The sequence below is a fragment of the Rhinichthys klamathensis genome, unplaced genomic scaffold (genome assembly GCF_029890125.1).
Source record: "Rhinichthys klamathensis goyatoka isolate OS25496 unplaced genomic scaffold, OSU_Roscu_1.1 h1tg000141l_1, whole genome shotgun sequence".
NCBI lineage: Eukaryota > Metazoa > Chordata > Actinopteri > Cypriniformes > Leuciscidae > Rhinichthys > Rhinichthys klamathensis.
This window is the reverse complement of record NW_026606676.1, coordinates 87,055-99,906: the sequence shown is the minus strand read 5'-3', so window position 1 is coordinate 99,906 and position 12,852 is coordinate 87,055. Positions and strand designations below refer to the sequence as shown.

Sequence of the window (12,852 nt, the reverse complement as noted above, 5' to 3'; positions counted from 1 at the left end):
CTGAGGGTGGTTAGCTAATTCCATTTGAAAGATTTTACTTTCAAGAAAGCGTTTGCAATGGATTTGTAAAAGGTTGTTTTATGCATGTTTGGCCTGAGTTTTTGTGGCATTTCAACTGTTGCATTTTCAGTCTGACCAGCAGGGGTGGCCTTCCGAGTGTGTCGAAACAGTTATTCAATTTGCAAAGCAATCAGTTGAAAGGCTTTGTATCTCCCACCACTACCCTTTTGTGATTGGTAAACCTTACAATCATGCTGCTGACCCAAGATTTGAAGTTGTGAACTGGGAAAGTGGTGATGGTTTGACGACCACCCAGCTCCAGACATGGACAAAACGGCCGATTCGTTGGGCCACTCTCGAACGCTGGCCCAACCTGCTGCGGTTCTGCAGAGCAAGCCACAAAAAGTCCTCTGTTTTTGAACAAATGCATGCAGCTCTGCTGTGAGCAGAGCATCCAAAAATACCAGAAACTCGCAAATGTTCCCCTCCACGGAAATCTTTAGTAAAAGGCGAAAGATTTATGCGTGAATGAAGAGAAACTCGAGCTGTAACCATGAGACGTTGGGACAATGTGCTACCACACACATGCCACCATGCTCAGCAAGGGTAATGTCTGGTGCATGCTCCTCCCACCCAGATTTTTGTCTTTTTTGTTAAAACAATAATACAGCCATTTCCATTAGAGGAAGGAGCAAATGTAATAAGAATCTGCCCCATCACCAGATGACCGCATGTCCAGTATTAAGTGACTTCTCAACGGTTGAGCATACAGTGCCGTACCGCTCAGGGACACGGCTGTAACCACCAGTCCTCGTTAGTATAGTGGACAGTATCTCCGCCTGTCACGCGGAAGACCGGGGTTCGATTCCCCGACGGGGAGGCTTCTTCTTTATCACGGCCAGACACCTTGTATGAGCTCAAGCTCTGCCGTGGAAACTGCTGATAAAGCCAACCTGCCGTTCAAGACTCACCTGAGGGTGGTTAGCTAATTCCATTTGAAAGATTTTACTTTCAAGAAAGCGTTTGCAATGGATTTGTAAAAGGTTGTTTTATGCATGTTTGGCCTGAGTTTTTGTGGCATTTCAACTGTTGCATTTTCAGTCTGACCAGCAGGGGTGGCCTTCCGAGTGTGTCGAAACAGTTATTCAATTTGCAAAGCAATCAGTTGAAAGCTTTGAAAGGCTTTGTATCTCCCACCACTACCCTTTTGTGATTGGTAAACCTTACAATCATGCTGCTGACCCAAGATTTGAAGTTGTGAACTGGGAAAGTGGTGATGGTTTGACGACCACCCAGCTCCAGACATGGACAAAACGGCCGATTCGTTGGGCCACTCTCGAACGCTGGCCCAACCTGCTGCGGTTCTGCAGAGCAAGCCACAAAAAGTCCTCTGTTTTTGAACAAATGCATGCAGCTCTGCTGTGAGCAGAGCATCCAAAAATACCAGAAACTCGCAAATGTTCCCCTCCACGGAAATCTTTAGTAAAAGGCGAAAGATTTATGCGTGAATGAAGAGAAACTCGAGCTGTAACCATGAGACGTTGGGACAATGTGCTAGCACACACATGCCACCATGCTCAGCAAGGGTAATGTCTGGTGCATGCTCCTCCCACCCAGATTTTTGTCTTTTTTGTTAAAACAATAATACAGCCATTTCCATTAGAGGAAGGAGCAAATGTAATAAGAATCTGCCCCATCACCAGATGACCGCATGTCCAGTATTAAGTGACTTCTCAACGGTTGAGCATACAGTGCCGTACCGCTCAGGGACACGGCTGTAACCACCAGTCCTCGTTAGTATAGTGGACAGTATCTCCGCCTGTCACGCGGAAGACCGGGGTTCGATTCCCCGACGGGGAGGCTTCTTCTTTATCACGGCCAGACACCTTGTATGAGCTCAAGCTCTGCCGTGGAAACTGCTGATAAAGCCAACCTGCCGTTCAAGACTCACCTGAGGGTGGTTAGCTAATTCCATTTGAAAGATTTTACTTTCAAGAAAGCGTTTGCAATGGATTTGTAAAAGGTTGTTTTATGCATGTTTGGCCTGAGTTTTTGTGGCATTTCAACTGTTGCATTTTCAGTCTGACCAGCAGGGGTGGCCTTCCGAGTGTGTCGAAACAGTTATTCAATTTGCAAAGCAATCAGTTGAAAGGCTTTGTATCTCCCACCACTACCCTTTTGTGATTGGTAAACCTTACAATCATGCTGCTGACCCAAGATTTGAAGTTGTGAACTGGGAAAGTGGTGATGGTTTGACGACCACCCAGCTCCAGACATGGACAAAACGGCCGATTCGTTGGGCCACTCTCGAACGCTGGCCCAACCTGCTGCGGTTCTGCAGAGCAAGCCACAAAAAGTCCTCTGTTTTTGAACAAATGCATGCAGCTCTGCTGTGAGCAGAGCATCCAAAAATACCAGAAACTCGCAAATGTTCCCCTCCACGGAAATCTTTAGTAAAAGGCGAAAGATTTATGCGTGAATGAAGAGAAACTCGAGCTGTAACCATGAGACGTTGGGACAATGTGCTACCACACACATGCCACCATGCTCAGCAAGGGTAATGTCTGGTGCATGCTCCTCCCACCCAGATTTTTGTCTTTTTTGTTAAAACAATAATACAGCCATTTCCATTAGAGGAAGGAGCAAATGTAATAAGAATCTGCCCCATCACCAGATGACCGCATGTCCAGTATTAAGTGACTTCTCAACGGTTGAGCATACAGTGCCGTACCGCTCAGGGACACGGCTGTAACCACCAGTCCTCGTTAGTATAGTGGACAGTATCTCCGCCTGTCACGCGGAAGACCGGGGTTCGATTCCCCGACGGGGAGGCTTCTTCTTTATCACGGCCAGACACCTTGTATGAGCTCAAGCTCTGCCGTGGAAACTGCTGATAAAGCCAACCTGCCGTTCAAGACTCACCTGAGGGTGGTTAGCTAATTCCATTTGAAAGATTTTACTTTCAAGAAAGCGTTTGCAATGGATTTGTAAAAGGTTGTTTTATGCATGTTTGGCCTGAGTTTTTGTGGCATTTCAACTGTTGCATTTTCAGTCTGACCAGCAGGGTCGGCCTTCCGAGTGTGTCGAAACAGTTATTCAATTTGCAAAGCAATCAGTTGAAAGCTTTGAAAGGCTTTGTATCTCCCACCACTACCCTTTTGTGATTGGTAAACCTTACAATCATGCTGCTGACCCAAGATTTGAAGTTGTGAACTGGGAAAGTGGTGATGGTTTGACGACCACCCAGCTCCAGACATGGACAAAACGGCCGATTCGTTGGGCCACTCTCGAACGCTGGCCCAACCTGCTGCGGTTCTGCAGAGCAAGCCACAAAAAGTCCTCTGTTTTTGAACAAATGCATGCAGCTCTGCTGTGAGCAGAGCATCCAAAAATACCAGAAACTCGCAAATGTTCCCCTCCACGGAAATCTTTAGTAAAAGGCGAAAGATTTATGCGTGAATGAAGAGAAACTCGAGCTGTAACCATGAGACGTTGGGACAATGTGCTACCACACACATGCCACCATGCTCAGCAAGGGTAATGTCTGGTGCATGCTCCTCCCACCCAGATTTTTGTCTTTTTTGTTAAAACAATAATACAGCCATTTCCATTAGAGGAAGGAGCAAATGTAATAAGAATCTGCCCCATCACCAGATGACCGCATGTCCAGTATTAAGTGACTTCTCAACGGTTGAGCATACAGTGCCGTACCGCTCAGGGACACGGCTGTAACCACCAGTCCTCGTTAGTATAGTGGACAGTATCTCCGCCTGTCACGCGGAAGACCGGGGTTCGATTCCCCGACGGGGAGGCTTCTTCTTTATCACGGCCAGACACCTTGTATGAGCTCAAGCTCTGCCGTGGAAACTGCTGATAAAGCCAACCTGCCGTTCAAGACTCACCTGAGGGTGGTTAGCTAATTCCATTTGAAAGATTTTACTTTCAAGAAAGCGTTTGCAATGGATTTGTAAAAGGTTGTTTTATGCATGTTTGGCCTGAGTTTTTGTGGCATTTCAACTGTTGCATTTTCAGTCTGACCAGCAGGGGTGGCCTTCCGAGTGTGTCGAAACAGTTATTCAATTTGCAAAGCAATCAGTTGAAAGCTTTGAAAGGCTTTGTATCTCCCACCACTACCCTTTTGTGATTGGTAAACCTTACAATCATGCTGCTGACCCAAGATTTGAAGTTGTGAACTGGGAAAGTGGTGATGGTTTGACGACCACCCAGCTCCAGACATGGACAAAACGGCCGATTCGTTGGGCCACTCTCGAACGCTGGCCCAACCTGCTGCGGTTCCGCAGAGCAAGCCACAAAAAGTCCTCTGTTTTTGAACAAATGCATGCAGCTCTGCTGTGAGCAGAGCATCCAAAAATACCAGAAACTCGCAAATGTTCCCCTCCACGGAAATCTTTAGTAAAAGGCGAAAGATTTATGCGTGAATGAAGAGAAACTCGAGCTGTAACCATGAGACGTTGGGACAATGTGCTAGCACACACATGCCACCATGCTCAGCAAGGGTAATGTCTGGTGCATGCTCCTTCCACCCAGATTTTTGTCTTTTTTGTTAAAACAATAATACAGCCATTTCCATTAGAGGAAGGAGCAAATGTAATAAGAATCTGCCCCATCACCAGATGACCGCATGTCCAGTATTAAGTGACTTCTCAACGGTTGAGCATACAGTGCCGTACCGCTCAGGGACACGGCTGTAACCACCAGTCCTCGTTAGTATAGTGGACAGTATCTCCGCCTGTCACGCGGAAGACCGGGGTTCGATTCCCCGACGGGGAGGCTTCTTCTTTATCACGGCCAGACACCTTGTATGAGCTCAAGCTCTGCCGTGGAAACTGCTGATAAAGCCAACCTGCCGTTCAAGACTCACCTGAGGGTGGTTAGCTAATTCCATTTGAAAGATTTTACTTTCAAGAAAGCGTTTGCAATGGATTTGTAAAAGGTTGTTTTATGCATGTTTGGCCTGAGTTTTTGTGGCATTTCAACTGTTGCATTTTCAGTCTGACCAGCAGGGGTGGCCTTCCGAGTGTGTCGAAACAGTTATTCAATTTGCAAAGCAATCAGTTGAAAGGCTTTGTATCTCCCACCACTACCCTTTTGTGATTGGTAAACCTTACAATCATGCTGCTGACCCAAGATTTGAAGTTGTGAACTGGGAAAGTGGTGATGGTTTGACGACCACCCAGCTCCAGACATGGACAAAACGGCCGATTCGTTGGGCCACTCTCGAACGCTGGCCCAACCTGCTGCGGTTCTGCAGAGCAAGCCACAAAAAGTCCTCTGTTTTTGAACAAATGCATGCAGCTCTGCTGTGAGCAGAGCATCCAAAAATACCAGAAACTCGCAAATGTTCCCCTCCACGGAAATCTTTAGTAAAAGGCGAAAGATTTATGCGTGAATGAAGAGAAACTCGAGCTGTAACCATGAGACGTTGGGACAATGTGCTACCACACACATGCCACCATGCTCAGCAAGGGTAATGTCTGGTGCATGCTCCTCCCACCCAGATTTTTGTCTTTTTTGTTAAAACAATAATACAGCCATTTCCATTAGAGGAAGGAGCAAATGTAATAAGAATCTGCCCCATCACCAGATGACCGCATGTCCAGTATTAAGTGACTTCTCAACGGTTGAGCATACAGTGCCGTACCGCTCAGGGACACGGCTGTAACCACCAGTCCTCGTTAGTATAGTGGACAGTATCTCCGCCTGTCACGCGGAAGACCGGGGTTCGATTCCCCGACGGGGAGGCTTCTTCTTTATCACGGCCAGACACCTTGTATGAGCTCAAGCTCTGCCGTGGAAACTGCTGATAAAGCCAACCTGCCGTTCAAGACTCACCTGAGGGTGGTTAGCTAATTCCATTTGAAAGATTTTACTTTCAAGAAAGCGTTTGCAATGGATTTGTAAAAGGTTGTTTTATGCATGTTTGGCCTGAGTTTTTGTGGCATTTCAACTGTTGCATTTTCAGTCTGACCAGCAGGGGTGGCCTTCCGAATGCGTCGAAACAGTTAATCAATTTGCAAAGCAATCAGTTGAAAGCTTTGAAAGGCTTTGTATCTCCCACCACTACCCTTTTGTGATTGGTAAACCTTACAATCATGCTGCTGACCCAAGATTTGAAGTTGTGAACTGGGAAAGTGGTGATGGTTTGACGACCACCCAGCTCCAGACATGGACAAAACGGCCGATTCGTTGGGCCACTCTCGAACGCTGGCCCAACCTGCTGCGGTTCTGCAGAGCAAGCCACAAAAAGTCCTCTGTTTTTGAACAAATGCATGCAGCTCTGCTGTGAGCAGAGCATCCAAAAATACCAGAAACTCGCAAATGTTCCCCTCCACGGAAATCTTTAGTAAAAGGCGAAAGATTTATGCGTGAATGAAGAGAAACTCGAGCTGTAACCATGAGACGTTGGGACAATGTGCTAGCACACACATGCCACCATGCTCAGCAAGGGTAATGTCTGGTGCATGCTCCTCCCACCCAGATTTTTGTCTTTTTTGTTAAAACAATAATACAGCCATTTCCATTAGAGGAAGGAGCAAATGTAATAAGAATCTGCCCCATCACCAGATGACCGCATGTCCAGTATTAAGTGACTTCTCAACGGTTGAGCATACAGTGCCGTACCGCTCAGGGACACGGCTGTAACCACCAGTCCTCGTTAGTATAGTGGACAGTATCTCCGCCTGTCACGCGGAAGACCGGGGTTCGATTCCCCGACGGGGAGGCTTCTTCTTTATCACGGCCAGACACCTTGTATGAGCTCAAGCTCTGCCGTGGAAACTGCTGATAAAGCCAACCTGCCGTTCAAGACTCACCTGAGGGTGGTTAGCTAATTCCATTTGAAAGATTTTACTTTCAAGAAAGCGTTTGCAATGGATTTGTAAAAGGTTGTTTTATGCATGTTTGGCCTGAGTTTTTGTGGCATTTCAACTGTTGCATTTTCAGTCTGACCAGCAGGGGTGGCCTTCCGAGTGTGTCGAAACAGTTATTCAATTTGCAAAGCAATCAGTTGAAAGCTTTGAAAGGCTTTGTATCTCCCACCACTACCCTTTTGTGATTGGTAAACCTTACAATCATGCTGCTGACCCAAGATTTGAAGTTGTGAACTGGGAAAGTGGTGATGGTTTGACGACCACCCAGCTCCAGACATGGACAAAACGGCCGATTCGTTGGGCCACTCTCGAACGCTGGCCCAACCTGCTGCGGTTCTGCAGAGCAAGCCACAAAAAGTCCTCTGTTTTTGAACAAATGCATGCAGCTCTGCTGTGAGCAGAGCATCCAAAAATACCAGAAACTCGCAAATGTTCCCCTCCACGGAAATCTTTAGTAAAAGGCGAAAGATTTATGCGTGAATGAAGAGAAACTCGAGCTGTAACCATGAGACGTTGGGACAATGTGCTAGCACACACATGCCACCATGCTCAGCAAGGGTAATGTCTGGTGCATGCTCCTCCCACCCAGATTTTTGTCTTTTTTGTTAAAACAATAATACAGCCATTTCCATTAGAGGAAGGAGCAAATGTAATAAGAATCTGCCCCATCACCAGATGACCGCATGTCCAGTATTAAGTGACTTCTCAACGGTTGAGCATACAGTGCCGTACCGCTCAGGGACACGGCTGTAACCACCAGTCCTCGTTAGTATAGTGGACAGTATCTCCGCCTGTCACGCGGAAGACCGGGGTTCGATTCCCCGACGGGGAGGCTTCTTCTTTATCACGGCCAGACACCTTGTATGAGCTCAAGCTCTGCCGTGGAAACTGCTGATAAAGCCAACCTGCCGTTCAAGACTCACCTGAGGGTGGTTAGCTAATTCCATTTGAAAGATTTTACTTTCAAGAAAGCGTTTGCAATGGATTTGTAAAAGGTTGTTTTATGCATGTTTGGCCTGAGTTTTTGTGGCATTTCAACTGTTGCATTTTCAGTCTGACCAGCAGGGGTGGCCTTCCGAGTGTGTCGAAACAGTTATTCAATTTGCAAAGCAATCAGTTGAAAGGCTTTGTATCTCCCACCACTACCCTTTTGTGATTGGTAAACCTTACAATCATGCTGCTGACCCAAGATTTGAAGTTGTGAACTGGGAAAGTGGTGATGGTTTGACGACCACCCAGCTCCAGACATGGACAAAACGGCCGATTCGTTGGGCCACTCTCGAACGCTGGCCCAACCTGCTGCGGTTCTGCAGAGCAAGCCACAAAAAGTCCTCTGTTTTTGAACAAATGCATGCAGCTCTGCTGTGAGCAGAGCATCCAAAAATACCAGTAACTCGCAAATGTTCCCCTCCACGGAAATCTTTAGTAAAAGGCGAAAGATTTATGCGTGAATGAAGAGAAACTCGAGCTGTAACCATGAGACGTTGGGACAATGTGCTACCACACACATGCCACCATGCTCAGCAAGGGTAATGTCTGGTGCATGCTCCTCCCACCCAGATTTTTGTCTTTTTTGTTAAAACAATAATACAGCCATTTCCATTAGAGGAAGGAGCAAATGTAATAAGAATCTGCCCCATCACCAGATGACCGCATGTCCAGTATTAAGTGACTTCTCAACGGTTGAGCATACAGTGCCGTACCGCTCAGGGACACGTCTGTAACCACCAGTCTTCGTTAGTATAGTGGACAGTATCTCCGCCTGTCACGCGGAAGACCGGGGTTCGATTCCCCGATGGGGAGGCTTCTTCTTTATCACGGCCAGACACCTTGTATGAGCTCAAGCTCTGCCGTGGAAACTGCTGATAAAGCCAACCTGCCGTTCAAGACTCACCTGAGGGTGGTTAGCTAATTCCATTTGAAAGATTTTACTTTCAAGAAAGCGTTTGCAATGGATTTGTAAAAGGTTGTTTTATGCATGTTTGGCCTGAGTTTTTGTGGCATTTCAACTGTTGCATTTTCAGTCTGACCAGCAGGGGTGGCCTTCCGAGTGTGTCGAAACAGTTATTCAATTTGCAAAGCAATCAGTTGAAAGCTTTGAAAGGCTTTGTATCTCCCACCACTACCCTTTTGTGATTGGTAAACCTTACAATCATGCTGCTGACCCAAGATTTGAAGTTGTGAACTGGGAAAGTGGTGATGGTTTGACGACCACCCAGCTCCAGACATGGACAAAACGGCCGATTCGTTGGGCCACTCTCGAACGCTGGCCCAACCTGCTGCGGTTCTGCAGAGCAAGCCACAAAAAGTCCTCTGTTTTTGAACAAATGCATGCAGCTCTGCTGTGAGCAGAGCATCCAAAAATACCAGAAACTCGCAAATGTTCCCCTCCACGGAAATCTTTAGTAAAAGGCGAAAGATTTATGCGTGAATGAAGAGAAACTCGAGCTGTAACCATGAGACGTTGGGACAATGAGCTAGCACACACATGCCACCATGCTCAGCAAGGGTAATGTCTGGTGCATGCTCCTCCCACCCAGATTTTTGTCTTTTTTGTTAAAACAATAATACAGCCATTTCCATTAGAGGAAGGAGCAAATGTAATAAGAATCTGCCCCATCACCAGATGACCGCATGTCCAGTATTAAGTGACTTCTCAACGGTTGAGCATACAGTGCCGTACCGCTCAGGGACACGGCTGTAACCACCAGTCCTCGTTAGTATAGTGGACAGTATCTCCGCCTGTCACGCGGAAGACCGGGGTTCGATTCCCATGACGGGGAGGCTTCTTCTTTATCACGGCCAGACACCTTGTATGAGCTCAAGCTCTGCCGTGGAAACTGCTGATAAAGCCAACCTGCCGTTCAAGACTCACCTGAGGGTGGTTAGCTAATTCCATTTGAAAGATTTTACTTTCAAGAAAGCGTTTGCAATGGATTTGTAAAAGGTTGTTTTATGCATGTTTGGCCTGAGTTTTTGTGGCATTTCAACTGTTGCATTTTCAGTCTGACCAGCAGGGGTGGCCTTCCGAGTGTGTCGAAACAGTTATTCAATTTGCAAAGCAATCAGTTGAAAGGCTTTGTATCTCCCACCACTACCCTTTTGTGATTGGTAAACCTTACAATCATGCTGCTGACCCAAGATTTGAAGTTGTGAACTGGGAAAGTGGTGATGGTTTGACGACCACCCAGCTCCAGACATGGACAAAACGGCCGATTCGTTGGGCCACTCTCGAACGCTGGCCCAACCTGCTGCGGTTCTGCAGAGCAAGCCACAAAAAGTCCTCTGTTTTTGAACAAATGCATGCAGCTCTGCTGTGAGCAGAGCATCCAAAAATACCAGAAACTCGCAAATGTTCCCCTCCACGGAAATCTTTAGTAAAAGGCGAAAGATTTATGCGTGAATGAAGAGAAACTCGAGCTGTAACCATGAGACGTTGGGACAATGTGCTACCACACACATGCCACCATGCTCAGCAAGGGTAATGTCTGGTGCATGCTCCTCCCACCCAGATTTTTGTCTTTTTTGTTAAAACAATAATACAGCCATTTCCATTAGAGGAAGGAGCAAATGTAATAAGAATCTGCCCCATCACCAGATGACCGCATGTCCAGTATTAAGTGACTTCTCAACGGTTGAGCATACAGTGCCGTACCGCTCAGGGACACGGTTGTAACCACCAGTCCTCGTTAGTATAGTGGACAGTATCTCCGCCTGTCACGCGGAAGACCAGGGTTCGATTCCCCGACGGGGAGGCTTCTTCTTTATCACGGCCAGACACCTTGTATGAGCTCAAGCTCTGCCGTGGAAACTGCTGATAAAGCCAACCTGCCATTCAAGACTCACCTGAGGGTGGTTAGCTAATTCCATTTGAAAGATTTTACTTTCAAGAAAGCGTTTGCAATGGATTTGTAAAAGGTTGTTTTATGCATGTTTGGCCTGAGTTTTTGTGGCATTTCAACTGTTGCATTTTCAGTCTGACCAGCAGGGGTGGCCTTCCGAATGCGTCGAAACAGTTAATCAATTTGCAAAGCAATCAGTTGAAAGCTTTGAAAGGCTTTGTATCTCCCACCACTACCCTTTTGTGATTGGTAAACCTTACAATCATGCTGCTGACCCAAGATTTGAAGTTGTGAACTGGGAAAGTGGTGATGGTTTGACGACCACCCAGCTCCAGACATGGACAAAACGGCCGATTCGTTGGGCCACTCTCGAACGCTGGCCCAACCTGCTGCGGTTCTGCAGAGCAAGCCACAAAAAGTCCTCTGTTTTTGAACAAATGCATGCAGCTCTGCTGTGAGCAGAGCATCCAAAAATACCAGTAACTCGCAAATGTTCCCCTCCACGGAAATCTTTAGTAAAAGGCGAAAGATTTATGCGTGAATGAAGAGAAACTCGAGCTGTAACCATGAGACGTTGGGACAATGTGCTACCACACACATGCCACCATGCTCAGCAAGGGTAATGTCTGGTGCATGCTCCTCCCACCCAGATTTTTGTCTTTTTTGTTAAAACAATAATACAGCCATTTCCATTAGAGGAAGGAGCAAATGTAATAAGAATCTGCCCCATCACCAGATGACCGCATGTCCAGTATTAAGTGACTTCTCAACGGTTGAGCATACAGTGCCGTACCGCTCAGGGACACGTCTGTAACCACCAGTCTTCGTTAGTATAGTGGACAGTATCTCCGCCTGTCACGCGGAAGACCGGGGTTCGATTCCCCGACGGGGAGGCTTCTTCTTTATCACGGCCAGACACCTTGTATGAGCTCAAGCTCTGCCGTGGAAACTGCTGATAAAGCCAACCTGCCGTTCAAGACTCACCTGAGGGTGGTTTGCTAATTCCATTTGAAAGATTTTACTTTCAAGAAAGCGTTTGCAATGGATTTGTAAAAGGTTGTTTTATGCATGTTTGGCCTGAGTTTTTGTGGCATTTCAACTGTTGCATTTTCAGTCTGACCAGCAGGGGTGGCCTTCCGAGTGTGTCGAAACAGTTATTCAATTTGCAAAGCAATCAGTTGAAAGCTTTGAAAGGCTTTGTATCTCCCACCACTACCCTTTTGTGATTGGTAAACCTTACAATCATGCTGCTGACCCAAGATTTGAAGTTGTGAACTGGGAAAGTGGTGATGGTTTGACGACCACCCAGCTCCAGACATGGACAAAACGGCCGATTCGTTGGGCCACTCTCGAACGCTGGCCCAACCTGCTGCGGTTCTGCAGAGCAAGCCACAAAAAGTCCTCTGTTTTTGAACAAATGCATGCAGCTCTGCTGTGAGCAGAGCATCCAAAAATACCAGAAACTCGCAAATGTTCCCCTCCACGGAAATCTTTAGTAAAAGGCGAAAGATTTATGCGTGAATGAAGAGAAACTCGAGCTGTAACCATGAGACGTTGGGACAATGTGCTACCATACACATGCCACCATGCTCAGCAAGGGTAATGTCTGGTGCATGCTCCTCCCACCCAGATTTTTGTCTTTTTTGTTAAAACAATAATACAGCCATTTCCATTAGAGGAAGGAGCAAATGTAATAAGAATCTGCCCCATCACCAGATGACCGCATGTCCAGTATTAAGTGACTTCTCAACGGTTGTGCATACAGTGCCGTACCGCTCAGGGACACGGCTGTAACCACCAGTCCTCGTTAGTATAGTGGACAGTATCTCCGCCTGTCACGCGGAAGACCGGGGTTCGATTCCCCGACGGGGAGGCTTCTTCTTTATCACGGCCAGACACCTTGTATGAGCTCAAGCTCTGCCGTGGAAACTGCTGATAAAGCCAACCTGCCGTTCAAGACTCACCTGAGGGTGGTTAGCTAATTCCATTTGAAAGATTTTACTTTCAAGAAAGCGTTTGCAATGGATTTGTAAAAGGTTGTTTTATGCATGTTTGGCCTGAGTTTTTGTGGCATTTCAACTGTTGCATTTTCAGTCTGACCAGCAGGGTTGTCCTTCCGA

At 46.8% G+C, this 12,852-nt stretch overlaps 22 non-coding genes across 22 annotated transcripts; 9 read left to right on the top strand and 13 right to left on the bottom strand.

The window, feature by feature from the left end:
* Positions 1–432: 432 nt before the first annotated feature.
* Positions 433–547, bottom strand: LOC130090061 (U5 spliceosomal RNA). The gene has a single exon (XR_008807654.1). It is a non-coding gene; the product is annotated as a U5 spliceosomal RNA (small nuclear RNA).
* Positions 548–808: 261 nt separating this feature from the next.
* On the top strand, positions 809–880 carry trnad-guc (transfer RNA aspartic acid (anticodon GUC)). The gene has a single exon. It is a non-coding gene; the product is annotated as a tRNA-Asp (tRNA).
* Positions 881–1,412: 532 nt separating this feature from the next.
* Positions 1,413–1,527, bottom strand: LOC130090059 (U5 spliceosomal RNA). Its single transcript, XR_008807652.1, has one exon. It is a non-coding gene; the product is annotated as a U5 spliceosomal RNA (small nuclear RNA).
* Positions 1,528–1,788: 261 nt separating this feature from the next.
* Positions 1,789–1,860, top strand: trnad-guc (transfer RNA aspartic acid (anticodon GUC)). Its single transcript has one exon. It is a non-coding gene; the product is annotated as a tRNA-Asp (tRNA).
* Positions 1,861–2,383: 523 nt separating this feature from the next.
* On the bottom strand, positions 2,384–2,498 carry LOC130090058 (U5 spliceosomal RNA). Its single transcript, XR_008807651.1, has one exon. It is a non-coding gene; the product is annotated as a U5 spliceosomal RNA (small nuclear RNA).
* Positions 2,499–2,759: 261 nt separating this feature from the next.
* On the top strand, positions 2,760–2,831 carry trnad-guc (transfer RNA aspartic acid (anticodon GUC)). Its single transcript has one exon. It is a non-coding gene; the product is annotated as a tRNA-Asp (tRNA).
* Positions 2,832–3,363: 532 nt separating this feature from the next.
* LOC130090057 (U5 spliceosomal RNA) lies at positions 3,364–3,478 on the bottom strand. The gene has a single exon (XR_008807650.1). It is a non-coding gene; the product is annotated as a U5 spliceosomal RNA (small nuclear RNA).
* A 261-nt stretch (positions 3,479–3,739) lies between these two features.
* On the top strand, positions 3,740–3,811 carry trnad-guc (transfer RNA aspartic acid (anticodon GUC)). The gene has a single exon. It is a non-coding gene; the product is annotated as a tRNA-Asp (tRNA).
* A 532-nt stretch (positions 3,812–4,343) lies between these two features.
* LOC130090056 (U5 spliceosomal RNA) lies at positions 4,344–4,458 on the bottom strand. The gene has a single exon (XR_008807649.1). It is a non-coding gene; the product is annotated as a U5 spliceosomal RNA (small nuclear RNA).
* Positions 4,459–4,719: 261 nt separating this feature from the next.
* trnad-guc (transfer RNA aspartic acid (anticodon GUC)) lies at positions 4,720–4,791 on the top strand. Its single transcript has one exon. It is a non-coding gene; the product is annotated as a tRNA-Asp (tRNA).
* Positions 4,792–5,314: 523 nt separating this feature from the next.
* On the bottom strand, positions 5,315–5,429 carry LOC130090055 (U5 spliceosomal RNA). Its single transcript, XR_008807648.1, has one exon. It is a non-coding gene; the product is annotated as a U5 spliceosomal RNA (small nuclear RNA).
* Positions 5,430–5,690: 261 nt separating this feature from the next.
* trnad-guc (transfer RNA aspartic acid (anticodon GUC)) lies at positions 5,691–5,762 on the top strand. The gene has a single exon. It is a non-coding gene; the product is annotated as a tRNA-Asp (tRNA).
* A 532-nt stretch (positions 5,763–6,294) lies between these two features.
* On the bottom strand, positions 6,295–6,409 carry LOC130090054 (U5 spliceosomal RNA). Its single transcript, XR_008807647.1, has one exon. It is a non-coding gene; the product is annotated as a U5 spliceosomal RNA (small nuclear RNA).
* Positions 6,410–6,670: 261 nt separating this feature from the next.
* trnad-guc (transfer RNA aspartic acid (anticodon GUC)) lies at positions 6,671–6,742 on the top strand. Its single transcript has one exon. It is a non-coding gene; the product is annotated as a tRNA-Asp (tRNA).
* A 532-nt stretch (positions 6,743–7,274) lies between these two features.
* On the bottom strand, positions 7,275–7,389 carry LOC130090053 (U5 spliceosomal RNA). The gene has a single exon (XR_008807646.1). It is a non-coding gene; the product is annotated as a U5 spliceosomal RNA (small nuclear RNA).
* Positions 7,390–7,650: 261 nt separating this feature from the next.
* trnad-guc (transfer RNA aspartic acid (anticodon GUC)) lies at positions 7,651–7,722 on the top strand. Its single transcript has one exon. It is a non-coding gene; the product is annotated as a tRNA-Asp (tRNA).
* Positions 7,723–8,245: 523 nt separating this feature from the next.
* LOC130090094 (U5 spliceosomal RNA) lies at positions 8,246–8,360 on the bottom strand. The gene has a single exon (XR_008807685.1). It is a non-coding gene; the product is annotated as a U5 spliceosomal RNA (small nuclear RNA).
* An 865-nt stretch (positions 8,361–9,225) lies between these two features.
* Positions 9,226–9,340, bottom strand: LOC130090052 (U5 spliceosomal RNA). Its single transcript, XR_008807645.1, has one exon. It is a non-coding gene; the product is annotated as a U5 spliceosomal RNA (small nuclear RNA).
* Positions 9,341–10,197: 857 nt separating this feature from the next.
* LOC130090049 (U5 spliceosomal RNA) lies at positions 10,198–10,312 on the bottom strand. The gene has a single exon (XR_008807642.1). It is a non-coding gene; the product is annotated as a U5 spliceosomal RNA (small nuclear RNA).
* An 865-nt stretch (positions 10,313–11,177) lies between these two features.
* On the bottom strand, positions 11,178–11,292 carry LOC130090093 (U5 spliceosomal RNA). The gene has a single exon (XR_008807684.1). It is a non-coding gene; the product is annotated as a U5 spliceosomal RNA (small nuclear RNA).
* Positions 11,293–12,157: 865 nt separating this feature from the next.
* LOC130090038 (U5 spliceosomal RNA) lies at positions 12,158–12,272 on the bottom strand. Its single transcript, XR_008807631.1, has one exon. It is a non-coding gene; the product is annotated as a U5 spliceosomal RNA (small nuclear RNA).
* A 261-nt stretch (positions 12,273–12,533) lies between these two features.
* Positions 12,534–12,605, top strand: trnad-guc (transfer RNA aspartic acid (anticodon GUC)). Its single transcript has one exon. It is a non-coding gene; the product is annotated as a tRNA-Asp (tRNA).
* The last annotated feature ends 247 nt before the right edge of the window (positions 12,606–12,852 follow it).